Source organism: Stegostoma tigrinum, chromosome 47 (assembly GCF_030684315.1).
Source record: "Stegostoma tigrinum isolate sSteTig4 chromosome 47, sSteTig4.hap1, whole genome shotgun sequence".
Taxonomy (NCBI): Eukaryota; Metazoa; Chordata; class Chondrichthyes; order Orectolobiformes; family Stegostomatidae; genus Stegostoma; species Stegostoma tigrinum.
This window is the reverse complement of record NC_081400.1, coordinates 3,923,468-3,939,583: the sequence shown is the minus strand read 5'-3', so window position 1 is coordinate 3,939,583 and position 16,116 is coordinate 3,923,468. Positions and strand designations below refer to the sequence as shown.

Genomic DNA, 16,116 nt, shown 5'->3' with positions numbered 1-16,116 from the left:
CCCGTGCCACCCCTCCCCCCGTGCCACCCCTCCCCCCCGTGCCACCCCTCCCCCCCGTGCCACCCCTCCCCCCCGTGCCACCCCTCCCCCCGTGCCACCCCTCCCCCCGTGCCACCCCTCCCCCCGTGCCACCCCTCCCCCCGTGCCACCCCTCCCCCCGTGCCACCGTGCCACCCCGCCCCCCGTGCCACCCCGCCCCCCGTGCCACCCCGCCCCCCGTGCCACCCCGCCCCCCGTGCCACCCCGCCCCCGTGCCACCCCGCCCCCGTGCCACCCCTCCCCCCGTGCCACCCCTCCCCTCCCCCCGTGCCACCCCTCCCCTCCCCCCGTGCCCCCCTCCCCTCCCCCCGTGCCCCCCTCCCCTCCCCCCGTGCCCCCCCTCCCCTCCCCCCGTGCCCCCCCTCCCCTCCCCCCGTGCCCCCCTCCCCTCCCCCCGTGCCCCCCCTCCCCTCCCCCCGTGCCCCCCCTCCCCTCCCCCGTGCCCCCCTCCCCTCCCCCCCTCCCCTCCCCCCCTCCCCTCCCCCCCCGTGCCTCCCCTCCCCTCCCCCCCGTGCCTCCCCTCCCCTCCCCCCCGTGCCCCCCCTCCCCCCCGTGCCCCCCCTCCCCCCCGTGCCCCCCCTCCCCCCGTGCCCCCCCTCCCCCCCGTGCCCCCCCTCCCCCCGTGCCTCCCCTCCCCCCCCCGTGCCTCCCCCCCCCGTGCCTCCCCCCCCCGTGCCCCCCTCCCCTCCCCCCCGTGCCCCCCCTCCCCTCCCCTCCCCGTGCCCCCCCCCCTCCCCTCCCCTCCCCGTGCCCCCCTCCCCTCCCCGTGCCCCCCTCCCCTCCCCCCCGTGCCCCCCTCCCCCCCCCGTGCCCCCTCCCCTCCCCCCCGTGCCCCCTCCCCTCCCCCCCCGTGCCCCCTCCCCTCCCCCCCCGTGCCCCCTCCCCTCCCCCCCGTGCCCCCTCCCCTCCCCCCCCCGTGCCCCCTCCCCTCCCCCCCCCGTGCCCCCTCCCCTCCCCCCCCCGTGCCCCCTCCCCTCCCCCCCCCGTGCCCCCTCCCCTCCCCCCCCCGTGCCCCCTCCCCTCCCCCCCCCGTGCCCCCTCCCCTCCCCCCCCCGTGCCCCCTCCCCTCCCCCCCCCGTGCCCCCCCCCGTGCCCCCCCCCGTGCCCCCCCCCGTGCCCCCCCCCGTGCCCCCTCCCCGTGCCCCCTCCCCGTGCCCCCTCCCCGTGCCCCCTCCCCGTGCCCCCTCCCCGTGCCCCCTCCCCGTGCCCCCTCCCCGTGCCCCCTCCCCGTGCCCCCTCCCCGTGCCCCCTCCCCGTGCCCCCTCCCCTCCCCGTGCCCCCTCCCCTCCCCTCCCCGTGCCCCCTCCCCTCCCCTCCCCGTGCCCCCTCCCCTCCCCTCCCCGTGCCCCCTCCCCTCCCCTCCCCGTGCCCCCTCCCCTCCCCTCCCCGTGCCCCCTCCCCTCCCCTCCCCGTGCCCCCTCCCCTCCCCTCCCCCTCCCCTCCCCCCCCGTGCCCCCTCCCCTCCCCCCCCGTGCCCCCTCCCCTCCCCCCCCGTGCCCCCTCCCCTCCCCCCCCGTGCCCCCTCCCCTCCCCTCCCCTCCCCCTCCCCTCCCCCCCGTGCCCCCTCCCCTCCCCCCCCGTGCCCCCTCCCCTCCCCCCCCGTGCCCCCTCCCCTCCCCCCCCGTGCCCCCTCCCCTCCCCCCCGTGCCCCCTCCCCTCCCCCCCGTGCCCCCTCCCCCCCCCGGTGCCCCCCTCCCCTCCCCTCCCCCCCCGGTGCCCCCCTCCCCTCCCCTCCCCCCCCCCCGGTGCCCCCCTCCCCTCCCCCCCCCCGGTGCCCCCCTCCCCTCCCCCCCCGTGCCCCCTCCCTTCCCCCCCGTGCCCCCCCCTCCCCTCCACCGCGCGACCCCCCTCCACCGCGTGTCACGTCGTCGCCCCACATTGCCCCCCCACCCCACCCCTAGTCGTGCGTCGCGCCCCCACCCCCACCCCGCCGCGCGTGACTGGGGACTAGACTCATTCAACATTTTTTTTCAAAAATAAGCACCAGTGAAATAGGGTGAGGTGGTGGCATCTTGATAATGTCAGAAGCCCACGCTGATGGATCTGTGGGTTTGAATGCTTTCGTGGCAAATGATACTTTATTCAAGATCATTTCAAATAAAAAAGTAGCCTAATGGTAACAATACAATCGTTGTTGATTGTTGTTAAAATGCTGACAACAAAGTGTGGAGCCGGAGGAACGCAGCAGAGGAGCAGGAAAGTTGATGTTTCGGGTCAGGACTCTTCAGAAAATAAAGAAGGATCCCGATTCAAAAAGTCAACTTTCAATGCTGCCTGGCCTGCTGTGTGTTCCTCCAGCACCACAATTCGTCTCTGACTCCAGCATCTGCATGCTATCTCTGATTCACTGTCCTTTGGGGAAGAACATTTATTAGGCCAAGGGCCGTTCAGATCCAGAACAATGAGGGATAGGCAATAAATATTGGTTTAGCCAGAGATTCCCATGTGCTGTGAATGAAGTTTTTAAAAATAGGACCAGAAAGAAGGGTCTAGGCCGGAAATGTCATCTTTCCTGCTCCTCTGCTGCTTGGCCTGCTGTGTTCATCCAACTCTACACCTTGTTATCTCAGCTGCCTCTTATTCTGTCTTATTCATTCTATCAAACTTCCTTGACTCAGGATAACATCGGTAGTTATTTGAGTGTTGCTGAACAGTGGCTTGTGCTGTGATTTTACTGGCAATGTATGGATTGGGGATAGGTTCCAGGTTTACCTCAACCCAGAATGGAGATTGAGTCCTGCTTTGTTGCCATCATTTTTAAGCAAATACTAGCCACGGGCCTCTTCAGTAAGATCCACTAAATCTGATCATTCTTTCTGTTTGCAGCACACTTTGATTCTGTTGAAATATTACAACTCAACGATATATATGATTTGAATTGACAAGTATTTGAGCTGTTATAGATGACTTCAGTATTGCTGAGAAAATTTAAGGATCAGTTGTCTAGGGCTAGTCTGTTGAAAGAAAGCAGGTTTCTTTGCAGTTTTCTCCTAGAGATGGATTGATGGTTGGAGGGGGAGTGTAACTTGTGAAGGTCTTATCATTTTCTCAAATCCCACCAAGAATCTGTTCTTAATGTGCGAGCCAGTGGATGCTGCAGATTCTGCCTTTAAGAAAAAAAATTATGCCTGTTTATCTTAGAATTCTATCTTCTTCCATTTTTGGCAAAAGTAAAAGATGGATATCTAACACAGCTCACTGTCATACACTGTTTCCTGGTCAAGTAATTCTTTTTGGATTTGGAATTCCTTTCCTTGCTTTGAAATCCTTCCACGGGCACCACCCTCCCTCCTTCAGCCCATAGCCCTTTCTATGTTCCTGTTAGATTCCTTTGCCTCACGATTGGCCGTGTCTTCAGGACCTGGGCTCCAAGCTCTGGAACTCCCTGCCTAAACCTGTCTACCTCTCTCCACCTATCTGGACTCCATTTTCTCCCCTTCGGTCCAGGAACTCCCCACCTACGTCCATGACTCCACCCATGCCCTCCACCTCCTCCAGAACTTCCAATTCCCTGGCCCCCAACACCTCATTTTCACCATGGACGTCCAGTCCCTATACACCTGTATTCCTCATGCAGATGGCCTCGAGGCCCTCCGCTTCTTCCTGTCCCACAGGCCCAACCAATCCCCCTCCATCGACACCCTCATCCGCCTAGCCGAACTCGTCCTCAGCCTCAACAACTTTGCTTTCGATTCCTCCCACTTCCTACAGACAAAGGGGGTGGCTGTGGGTACCCCACATGGCCCCAAGCTATGCCTGCCTGCCTCTTTGTGGGTTACGTGGAACAGTTCCTCTTCCGCACCTACATAGGCCCCAAACCCCACCTCTTCCTTTGTTACATTGATGAGTGTATCAGCACCGCCTCTTGCTCCCCAGAGGAGCTTGAACAGTTCATCCACTTCACCAAAACCTTCCACCCCAACCTCAAGTTCACCTGGGCCATCTCCAGCACATCCCTCACCTTCCTGCACCTCTCAGGTAACCAGCTAGAAACTGATGTCCATTTCAAGCCCACTGACTCCCACAGCTACCTGGAAAACATCTCCTCCCACCCACCCACCCTCCTGCAAAAATTCCATCCCCTGTTCCCAATTTCTCCGCCTCTGCCGCATCTGCTCCCAGGATGAGGCATTCCACTCCCGCGCATCCCAGATGTCCACGTTCTTCAAGGACCGCAACCCCCCCCCCCCACAGTGGTCGAGAATGCCCTTGCCCGCGTTTCCCGCAACGCATCCCTCACACCCCGCCCCCGCCACAACCGCCCCAAGAGGACCCCCCTCGTTCTCACATGCCACACCACCAACCTCCGGATACAATGCAGCATCCTCCGACACTTCCGCCATCTACAATCTGACCCCACCACCCAAGCCGTTTTTCCATCCCCACCCTTGTCTATCTTCCGGAGAGACCACTCTCTCCACGACTCCCTTGTCCGCTCCACACTCCCCTCCAACCCCACCACACCTGGCACCTTCCCCTGCAACCGCAGGAAGTGCTACACTTCCCTCCACACCTCCTCCCAGGCCCCAAGATGACTTCCCATATTAAGCAGAGGTTCACCTGCACATCTGCCAATGTGGTATACTGTATCCGTTGTACCTGGTGTGGCTTCCTCTACATTGGGGAAACCAAGCGGAGGCTTGGGGACCGCTTTGCAGAACACCTCCGCTCGGTTCGCAATAAACAACTGCACCTCCCAGTCGCAAACCATTTCAACTCCCCATCCCATTCCTTAGATGTCGTGTCCATCATGGGCCTCCTGCAGTGCCACAATGATGCCACCCGAAGGTTGCAAGAACAGCAACTCGTATTCCGCTTGGGAACCCTGCAGCCTAATGGTATCAATGTGGACTTCACCAGTTTCAAAATCTCCCCTTCCCCAACTGCATCCCCAAACCAGCCCAGTTCGTCCCCTCCCCCCACTGCATCACAAAACCAGCCCAGCCTGTCTCCGCTTCCCTAACCTGTTCTTCCTCTCACCCATCCCTTCCTCCCACCTCAAGCCGCACCTCCATTCCCTACCTACTATCTCATCCTGCCTCCTTGACCTGTCTGTCTTCCCTGAACTGACCTATCCCCTCCCTACCTCCCCACCTATACTCTCCTCTCCACCTATCTTCTTTTCTCTCCATCTTTGGTCCGCCTCCCCCTCCCCCTCTCCCTATTTATTCCAGAACCCTCTACCCATCCCCCTCTCTGATGAAGGGTCTAGGCCCGAAACGTCAGCTTTTGTGCTCCTGAGATGCTGCTTGGCCTGCTGTGTTCATCCAGCTTCACACTTTGTTACCTCTCTCCTGAAAACCTGTTTCTTTGTCCAAGCTTTTTGTTGTCTATTCTAGTACCGCCTTATCTAACTTTGCTTTATGAGGCATCTGTGAAGTGCTTTGGGAGGTTTTGACATGTTGAGGGCATTGTTGAAATGTAGGTTGTGTGAAAATGAGGGACATACAAGGCATGATAAAAATCAGACACTTTATACAGAGCAATTTGGAATTTTTAAATCTGACAGACTTGAGGCTGTTTTCTTTAGAGAGAAGAAGGTTGAGAGGTGACTTAATTGAGACATATAAAATAATCAGAGAGTTGGATAGGGAGAGCCTTTTTCCTAGGATGGTAACGGTGAGCACGAGGGGCCATAGCTTTAAATTGAGGGGTGAAAGATATAGGACAGATGTCAGAGGTAGTTTCTTTACTCAGAAACTTTGCCTGCAACAGTAGTAGATTCGCCAACTTTGGGTACATTTAAGGTGTCATTGGACAAGCATATGGACGTACATGGAATAGTGTAGGTTAGATGGGCTTCAGATCGGTATGACAGGTCGGCACAACATTGAGGGCCAAAGGGCCTGTACTGTGCTGTAATGTTCTATGTGCTATGTTCTGTGTCCTATGAAAGAAGCAAGTGGGGAAAGTATGTGGGAGGTTTGTAGAAGTAGAGAAATGGGGTTATGGAAATAAGTATGAGCATAAAGACACTTTTTTCCATGGTAATCAGGAAATAAACTTGTGCTAGTTACACAAACTGCAACTACACAAGTACAGAGTTAGAAAAGCTTTACCAAGCTAGACAGGAATAGAATTCTGAATTTTTTTTCCTTCCCCTAGTTTGATTAGCTCCTCTAATCAGTGGCAGAGCTTTTTTTGGATTTTTTACAATATTATCAGGTTACATGCAGTGGTGTTAGGGGAAGTCCGTTTAACTCTGGCTTTGCAGCCTTGGAGAGCAGGGACAGCTCGGGGAATTTGTAAACGTAAAGAGGACAATAATTGATTATAGAAATGACCAGTTCAGAACATGGTTGAAACTGAACAGTTAGACAAAAGGGTGCAGGTTCAACTAGGAATGTACTACTAAGTCATGGAGCTTTAAAGCCACGGGTGAGTTCAGAAAGCTGACTAATCATTTTGATTACTGGTTGTGCAACTTGCAAAAGACATTAATTAACAGCTAAATTTGATTTTTTTTTGCTGTAAGCAGGTATCCGTGGATTAGGGACCTAAGATGGACTTGAAAACTTTGATTATGTACAAGACTGTTATTTTAATTCATACATTACAGACATAGATCCTTCGGTCCAACCAGTCCATCCCGACCATAATCCCAAACTAAACTAGCAGCACCCCCCCCCCCCCAACCCCCGGCTTGCACATATTTAGGATACATTGATAGCAACTAAAATGTGAGGAATACTTGTCACAAAGATTTGAGACCATTCAATCAGCTGCTGTGCTTTCCATGCATCCTTAACCCATCCGGTGAAACGTCTGGCAACATTTTCTGTTTTCTGATCCTTGATCACCTTTCCCCAGTTTCTTCCACCCCTACTCCATGCACTGTTCAAGCTCCTCCTATTCATGCGACTCACCAGCTACTTTGATCCACCTCGCACCAAACTGTTGATAGTTTGAGTTTTCCTTCCTGGTTTTCTTGTTAGCTGGTTATGTTCTTGGTTCTTTCTCCTCCGATTAAGTGCCCTCTCCTTCAAATCAACTGTTATCAACCCTATCGTCAATAAATCAGTCCTCAACCCCATCTCCCCATTGTACTTTCCTCACCAAAGTTCTCTCTCAAATCCCTTCGATCGCCCCCTTGTGGCTGTGACCACTGTAAGCTATCGCACCTTGACCTACCTGATCTGCCCAGCAGCCTTGGGTATGGTAAACCATGGCAGCATTTCCAGTCATTATTCAGCTCTGGAATTTTCTCTCTAGACCTCCCAGCACACCAGTTCAGCAGGTAATCAGGAAGTATAATGGCATGTTGGCCCTTATTTTGAGGGGATTGGAGTATATGAGTAGGGAAATCTTCTTGCAACTGTACAAGGTGCTGGTGAGACTACATCTGGAGTACTGAAAGCAGTTTTGGCCTACCATTAGAAGAATCATAGAATCCTTGCAATGAGGAAACAGGCCATTCAGCCCATGTCCACACCAACTCTCCCAACAGCATCCTAGCCGTGCATTTCCTACCCTAGACACTGGGCAATTTAGCATGGCCAGTCGCCTAACATGCATATCTTTTGGACTGGGGAGGAAACTGGAGCATCCGGCGGAAACCCATACAGACACTGGGGGAGAATGTGCAAACTGCACTCAGGCAGTCGCCCAAGGCTGGAATTGACCCCAGGTCCCTGGGTGCTGTGAAGAAGCAGTGCTAACCACCATTCAAGACAGTTCAGAGAAGGTTTACTAGTGTGATCCCTGATATGGAGTGATTTATGAGCGAAGACTAAACAAGTTGGGACTCCGCTCACTGGAATTGAGAAGAATGAGAGGTGATCTCACTGTAACATAGGATTCTTAAGGGGCTTGACGAGGTATATGCCGAGAATGTTTCCCTCTTGGGAGATTCCAGGACTGGAGGGGATAGTCTCAGCATTAAGGGGTGCTAATTTATGACTGAGATGAGGAAGAATTTCTTGAGGATTGAGAGTTGTTGGAACTCTTTGGCCAGAGCCCAAGTGGTCAGTCTGAGGTAGACAGATTCCCGATCAATCGGGGAATCAAGGGTTACTAGAAAAGGACAGGAAAACGGATGTGAGGATTATTGGATCAGCCAACGATTCTATTGGATGGCAGGGCAGGCTTGAGGTGTTGAACAGCCCACTCCTGGTCCTATTTCTTGTGGTTGAATTCTTGTTTTGGTTTCTCCTCCTTTTCAAGACCATTCATAAAATCTCCCTTAACCAAGCTTTTGGTCACTTCCTATGTTGCATAGTGTCAAGTTTTGATTTGTAATACTCTAGCTTTAAGGTATTTTCATAATTATAAGTGTTTTGTAATTAAGTTGTTGAGAGGCTTTATTATTTAATTGTACACTTGAAAGACCTGGGAAGATATTAATTAGAAAAAGCAAAATTGATTATTTCCCCTAACTTTCCTCAGCTTTGCAGTTTCTCTGATCTACTGTCAGTTATTGCTTTTTTTTATTGTTAACCTATCACTGAAGTTACCAAATAACTTCACTCAGTTGACTGATTTGCTGAGGCCCTGCATTCATTTTAATGTTTGGCCCTTGGGGTTATGGATGTTAGCTTCTGATTGGCTGAAAGTTGACCCTGAAAACTGAATTTTCCAGCACATTGAGGGCTAGAAATGTAAGCTTTGTGGCAAAATATTCAGGGAACATTGCTGACTGAGTCATTCTAGCACTGACCCAAGATCCTGATATACTCTCCTGTTTCCAATGGTTCAGATGTGTTAAATGGAGATGTGGGAACCTATGTATTTGATGGATCTTAAGCAATGCTCCAATGAAAATTGGAGGCATTAAATGGAGTTACGCCATGTTGAATGATACAAATTATAAACATTTGACTTGCCTGATGTATTCACCTGAAAGAGAAAAGTTTGCCAAATTAATTATGCTGCACATTACATGTATATGTTGTGTTGAGTAGGTTGAATGAGACATACCCTTGTGCTCCTACTCGAATTGCACAGGAAATTAATTGATATACATGAAGAGCCCATTTGGACATATAAAAGCCAAGTACTACAGATGCTGGAGATCTGAAATAAAGCAAAGCACAAGAGAACCTCTCAGTGGGTCTGGAAGCACTTTACGTATTACCAAATTTTCTAAAAGTAAACTAGAATTTGGAAGTTTTTAATCTTGCACTCATTAGAACTGGACATAAGAAACAGATTGATAAAGACACCATCTTATACAGAATGTGAAGCGGGGTGCTGATTGATTGGACCATAATTATAATAGAAGTGCACCAGGCAGGTACATTCTGATTGCTTGTGGTGTTGCCTTGGGGATGCAACAGAATTTGACTGTCATTTAACTTCCTTTCCTTTTTGTTGGAAAAGGTGCAACGAATGTACATATTTCTTTTGACTGCGTAAACAGGGTCCTGTATATTTATGTATGTAGCTTCTAGCATGCACAAATCCATTACACTGTGGGCTCAACTGAAGATGTTAAATTAGTTTCCGGTGTACCTCTTAGTGAATATTTCCAACAGTGGAGTCACATCTAATGGTGGATGTACTTTTCTGAGGCTTGCAAGCACGAGCTAATTGAGTGGCCTGCTGCCAGCTGCAGAAGTTCAACAAGGCACGTTATTTATTCTCGCCATCAGTATGTTTGTATATGTAGGGTGGGGTGGAGGCTGTGGTGGTGGTGGGCTGGAGGTGGAACGATGACATGGCCACGGACACAAGATGCATTAATCAAATCCAACAAAGACAGTCGCTTGAGCATTCTGATATAAAAATACTGGATTTTAGAAACTGAGCAGACCACCACCACCTTCCACCCTCCCGGGGGCCAAAAATTTCTGAAGAAGTGTCTAGGCCTGAAACATTAGCTTTCCTGCTCAGATGCTGCTTGACCTGCTGTGTTCATCCAGCTCTATACCTTCTTATCTCAGATTCTCCAACATCTGCAGTTCCTACTGTCGCTGATACTCACTTAGTACTTCTGTTTCTAGATAGGTCTATCTCAGGTGCAGAAGGAAGGATCATGTGGCTCATTAGTAGCATCGTAACATTTGCTTTAGAAAGTTGATTTCAAATTCCACCTCAGGATGTGATGGCCACTGTGATGTGCTACAACATGTCTGTCCACATTGATTGACTTTCCTCCTTTTCTTCTCAAAAAAAAAAGCCTTCACTAGAACTTCCTTGAGATGGAGGAGTTAAAAGCATGGATTTTATTCAAGATCCACTGAGTTTCTTTGCTTTATGGACCATTAAACATAGATTTACAATCTATCCGAGGCATGCAGAAATCTTAAAAATTACCAACAGGCATCTTTGGGTGGATATTAATCATTTCATGCATTCAACTGCTTTGTCCCTAAGCTCTTGACATTCAATTCCTTGACTTCTCCACCCCTAAATCCTTTTAAAGTACCTCTTAAAGTCTACTTTATCTTTACAAATACCTCCTAATGCAGCTGTGTCAAAATTTAACATATCTGTGAAATGCCTTGAGTCTTAGTGTGTTAAAAGGTTTTTAGAAATTCAAGTTTTCAGTAACTCTGGCTATAGTATGCCTTGTAAGGAAAGTGTGATTCCTTGTCTTCAGAGCCCAGCACAGATCACTTTTTCATTTTGACATATTTCTCTTCTCTAAGTTTTTACCTTGATTTTCCTTATTGCTTTGTTTGGTTGTTATTTCTGGTTCTGCCCTTGGCATAGAAGTCATGCTGCTGTATTTTTGCTTTGGAAATAGTGCCTCAACCAGATGTCATACATGTTGCTGCAAGCCAGAAATACAAAATGTGGTAACACTTCTCTTTTCTCTTCCCTGTGAAGAAGGGTTATCTCTAGAATTTTGGTAAATGGTAAAATGCTGCACTGTTGTAGCAGCCCTGCTGGTTATTTATGTACCTCAATCTCGGTTGTTTTACAGGCCTATGTTATGATGATGAAATGGGAATATTGTGTCTCGCAAGAATATGAAAGTATTGTTTATATCTCCTTTTGAGTCTGTGGTAAATTTGCCTCAACACTATTGACTAATATTCATAACGCAATTGGGCTACAAGTTTAAAGCACATTTCATTGTAGAACTGGTTGGGGATGTTCAGGACCATGGAGGTGGGTACATATCAGTCAGCATTGTCTAAATAATGGCATGGTCTCACGGCTCAATGGCCTATTTTAACAATAGTCCCTTGTTAGCTACCAGATCAGAAGCAAATGACTTACATGATTGGTCTGCTAGTTTGAGGCATTTTACAGCAGATACTAAATGAAATGACCCATGTGAGATTGGTAATATCAGCAGCTGAAGCTTATATGCTGGTGATGCCCAGCTCCTCTTCACCACCATATTTCTCAACTCTTACTGCCTGTTTCGATAAATTGCTGGAGATTTCTCCAGTTAAACAATGGAACAACAGAAACAAAATCTTCGATTCAACACCCCCATTTCAAAGGTCCTGCCCATGCCAATGTATTCAGACAACTTACAGCCACTAAACAAGGTTTTTTTTTGACATTCTGCTCAACTATAAGCTGAGCTCCTGATTCCCTAACACCAATTGCCTCTGTCTCTTTTTGATCCATCTGCTGTTGAAATTCTTATTTGTGCATTTGTCACCTCCCAGAGTTGATGTTCAAAGTTCTTCTGGATGGCTTCCTATCCTGCATGCTTTGTAAATTTGAGTTTGCAGGTTTGAGAAGTTTGCACAGGGATATAGAACTTACAAAAGTTAAATGAATGGCCAGAAATTTAACTAGTGGCATTCAATTGAAAAAAAGAGGTTCCCTACTTTGGGAAGAACAGAAAGCAGAATATTATTTAAATGGAGACTGCAGAACACTGTTGAACAGTGGGCCCTCTGTGTCATATGTAAATCATAAAATGTTAGCTTGTAGGTACAGCAGGTAATTAGAGACTAAAGCAGAATCATACAATTCCCTACAGTGTGGAAGGGGGCTATCGAGTCTGCACCTTGCCCTAAAGAACATCCCACCAGATTCAATGCCCCTGATCGTTTCCCAGTAACCCTGCATTTACCAGGGCTGATATACCTAGCCTGTTTATTCCTGGACACTACGGGGTAATTTAGTATGGCCGGTCCGCCTGACATCTTTGGACTGTGGGAGGAAACTGGAGCACCTAATGGAAACCCATGTAGACATGAGGAGAATGTGCAAACTCCACACACAGTCACCTGAGACCGGAATTGAACCTAGGTCCCTGGTGCTGTGAGGCAGCAGTACTAACCACTGAGCCACTGTGTTGCCCAAAACGTTAGTCTTTATTTTAAGGAGGATGGAATATAAAAGCAGGGAAGTCTTGGTTTTACTAGACAGAATTTTTTGTGAGACTGAGCCACTGTGTTGCCCAAAACGTTAGTCTTTATTTTAAGGAGGATGGAATATAAAAGCAGGGAAGTCTTGGTTTTACTAGACAGAATTTTTTGTGAGACTGCACAGTACATACTCCACGTGGTTTTGACTTCCCTACTTAGGGAAGGGCATAGTTGCATTGGAGTAAGTTTGGCAAAGGTTCATTTGGTTGATTCCTGGGGTGAAGGAGTTGCCTATGAGAAGAGATTAAGTGGATGTGGTCTATAGTCACTGGAGTTTAGAAGAAAGAAGTGATTCTCACAGAATCTTGGTTTTGGCGCAGCAGGAGGCCGTTCAGCCCATAACTCCTACACCAGCTCTTCAAATGAGCATCATGACTTGTTGAAGCATATAAAAGAAAAACCTTGACCAGCTTGCTACTAAGAAGGAGCGCCCTCTTATGCAGAAGTGTAGAGCTTTGGGGTACAATTTCAATGTAAAGGGTCTCCCATTTAAGACTGAGATGATGAATTTCCTCTCAAGTGGCTGTTAATCTTTGGGAATTCCCATTCCCAGCAAGCAATGGAGACTGGATTATTGAATATATTTGAGATTATTGGATTTGTTTGGAACCAATCTCATGATGGCCTTTTGGGATTAATTTGGTGTGCTATGTAATCTGATAATCTGACTTTAAGACATAGGAGCGGAAAGAGACCGTTCAGCCCATTGAGTCTCCTCTGCCATTCAATGAAATCATGGCTGATCTGATAATCCTCACTCCACTCTCCTGCCTTCTCCCCATGAACGCTTGTTTACCTCACTGTTTAAAAATCTGTCAAGATCAGCCTTGACTATAAACAAGTGACATAGGGCTGTTGAAGTTTCGTGGTAAAGAATTCTATAGATTCACAGTCCTCAGAAGAAATTCTTCCTTTCTAAATGGGTGATCCCATTTTCTGAGATTGTGCGCTCTAGTCCTAGACTCTCCCACAAGGGAAACAAACTTTCCACATTTGCCTTGTCAAGTCCTTTAAGATTCTTGTATATTTCAGTAGGATCACCTCATTCTCCTTTATTCAGCTGCAAACTTGGCTATAGTACTTTCTTTTTTTCATTTTTCATCCAAGTCATTAATATATATTGTGTACATTATAATGGCCTCAGCATGGATTCCGGTAGTACTAGTTAGCTTGCCACTTCAAAATGCCCCCCACCATCCCAAATCTCTGTCACCTATTAGTTAACCAGTCCTCAGCCTATACTAATTCACTACTACCTATATCATGGGCTCTTGTCATTAGTGGCCAAAGGTGTGGAATAAATGCCATCTGAAAATCCATTATATTACAATCACTGCTTTTCCTTTATTGCTTTTGTTTGTCACCTCCTCACTATCTATAGTAAATTTGTCAGGCATGATTCCCCCTTCATGAAGCCACGCTGACTCTGCTTGATTATACAATGCATTTCTAACTTCTCCATTATTGCATCCTTTATGATAGACTGTAACATTTTCCCAATAACAGACACTAATGTAATTGGGCTATAGTTACTTTACCTTTTGTTTTAATCCTTCCCTCCTTAAATAAAGGTGTTACATTGGTGGTTTTCCTGTTTTCTGAAATTTTTACGGAATCTAAAGATTCTCAAAAGATTTTAATTCAAAACGTTGACTTCTGTGGAGATTCTAATGGTCTTTGTAAACCACCACCATCAAAGTTTTTTTTTAAGAAGTAAATTTGCTTAATGAAAGAAGAAAATCATATGCTCTTTATAAGACTACTGTATTTATTTTTCACTTTGCTTTGGTGTTACATAGGGTAGTGATCTTACGTCAGCCTTTTACAATGGTTAGGAATAGGCTGTCTGCCTGTTTTCTCTTTGTGAAAGGCCATCTGAAGTTTTAGGCCTTAAAGGTACGATATAAATGCAGCTTGATATTGAATGTCACACAGTCGCACCTTTTTTTTTCTGTTTTGAAAATTTCCCCAGAAACAGTGAATCAGTTTCATGTTAGCTGTCATCCATGTCACTCATATATTTGGTTGAAGCACAAAAGAAGTTCCTAGACTGAAGTGCTTTTGCATGCAATTGCTGAAGATTGCAGTGGTATTTTTTCCTCAAATTGCCCAAGTGCATTCAAAATATTTGAAAAATAAGCCTTAGATTTTGCAAAAACTGTATCTCATTACTCCAGTTTTCTCATCGTGTTATAATTACTCTTGGAACAGGTTCCTAAACCATGCTCGCTGGAAGTTCTAAGGACTGTTTCTGGTTCTAATTACATTTGCGCTATATTTTTGTTTGATGGCAGCTGATTTAAAACTGAACTTGTTCAATAGGCCAGCAGAGTTCTTTCACATCACCACTCTGAAGATTCAAATTACATTTTGTTGTCTAATCACATGCTAATTCTGTGTAGCTGATCTGCTCCGACATTTGCAATCTACAGACGGTAATTGTGGTTGATCTTCTATGCCACTCCACTTCCTTGCATCATCCCTGTATCTCCCAACTCACTTAATGAGTAAAAATCCAGCTGTCTGCCTTGAATAAAGATTGCCTGTGTATCCATACTGTTTTGAATGAAGAAATTCCAATTTATAATGCTGAATGGCTGATTCCTCTTTTATTCTAAGACTGTTGGTGCAAGGGTTCAGGTTCCACCAGGGTAGCTGGTGGAATTTAAAATTAAATGAAATCTGGAATTGAAAGCTAGTCTCAGCTAGGGTGACCAACCATCATTGTCATTAAAAACGAACTGGTTCACCAACTGATTTGGAAGTCTGTCCTCATTCAGCAGGATACGTACCATGGTTCCACACCCATAGCCTTGTGGTTGACCTTGACTGTCCCTGAAATGGCCTAGCAAGTCACTTAGTTCAGGATCAGAGATTGAGATCAAATGTGGCCTAGCTAGTAGCTCCCACATTCTGTGAAAGAATAAAGGAAGACTTCATGGTCAAAGAAATACTCTTGAGTTGTCTGGACCACCCACTTTATGTGCAGCATATGATTCCTCTACCTGACAGATCTCTCCATGTCTTCAAATTGACTGACAGAAGCTGGTAGAGTTATGCTGGTGTTTATGTAGAGACAGGAATAAAAGATCTCCATCTTTACCTGAGAGAAGAGACCTCTGGTTAACTATTTAATCTCAAAATTAATGCCAATGCAGTCATGCGCTGAAATGTCAGCATATGTTATGCTTCCAAGTCTGTTTGAGGTAGAGCTGAAGTTAAAGGCTTGGTAGGCTGGGACTTTTTCCACTGGCGCATAGGAGGTTGAGAGGTGACCTTGTAGAAGTTTAAAAAGTCGTGAGGGGTATAGATAGGGTTAATGGTAGGTGCCCTTTCCCTAGGGTGGGGGAGTTCAATACCAGGGGGCAGATTTTTAAGGTGTGGAGAGGGATTTTTTAAAAAAGACAATTAGGGGCAAGAGATAGTAGGAACTGCAGATGCTGGAGAATCTGAGATAACAAGGATGAACACAGCAGGCCAAACAGCATCATAGGAGCAGGAGACCTGATGCATATGCAGTCACACAATGGTTAATATATTTTGATTCAGTCATGGTATTACACATTGTACAGCAATGACACAACAGCCTCTGGAGTATACGGTGAATAGTAATGTTTGGACATTAGTTACCTTTTGGGTAAAATGTAATTGGGTCGTGAAGAATGAGTGATGCTCGTTCTTTATTTTCCCTCCTTCCTACACTACCCTGCCTCCCCTATCTTCTGGTGCCAGGTTTTCTGTGATGTTGCTCGTTGAAAGTATAAATTGCAGTGTGGATGGAAATTGGGAAGGCAGCCAG

General features: G+C 48.1%; 1 protein-coding gene and 1 pseudogene across 3 annotated transcripts in view; both read left to right on the top strand.

The window, feature by feature from the left end:
* Nucleotides 1-16,116, top strand: part of LOC125449798 (GA-binding protein subunit beta-1) — a 53,515-nt gene that overhangs the window by 1,984 nt on the left and 35,415 nt on the right. The gene's annotated exons all lie outside the window — the stretch shown is intronic.
* LOC132207443 (uncharacterized) lies at nucleotides 326-1,170 on the top strand (annotated as a pseudogene).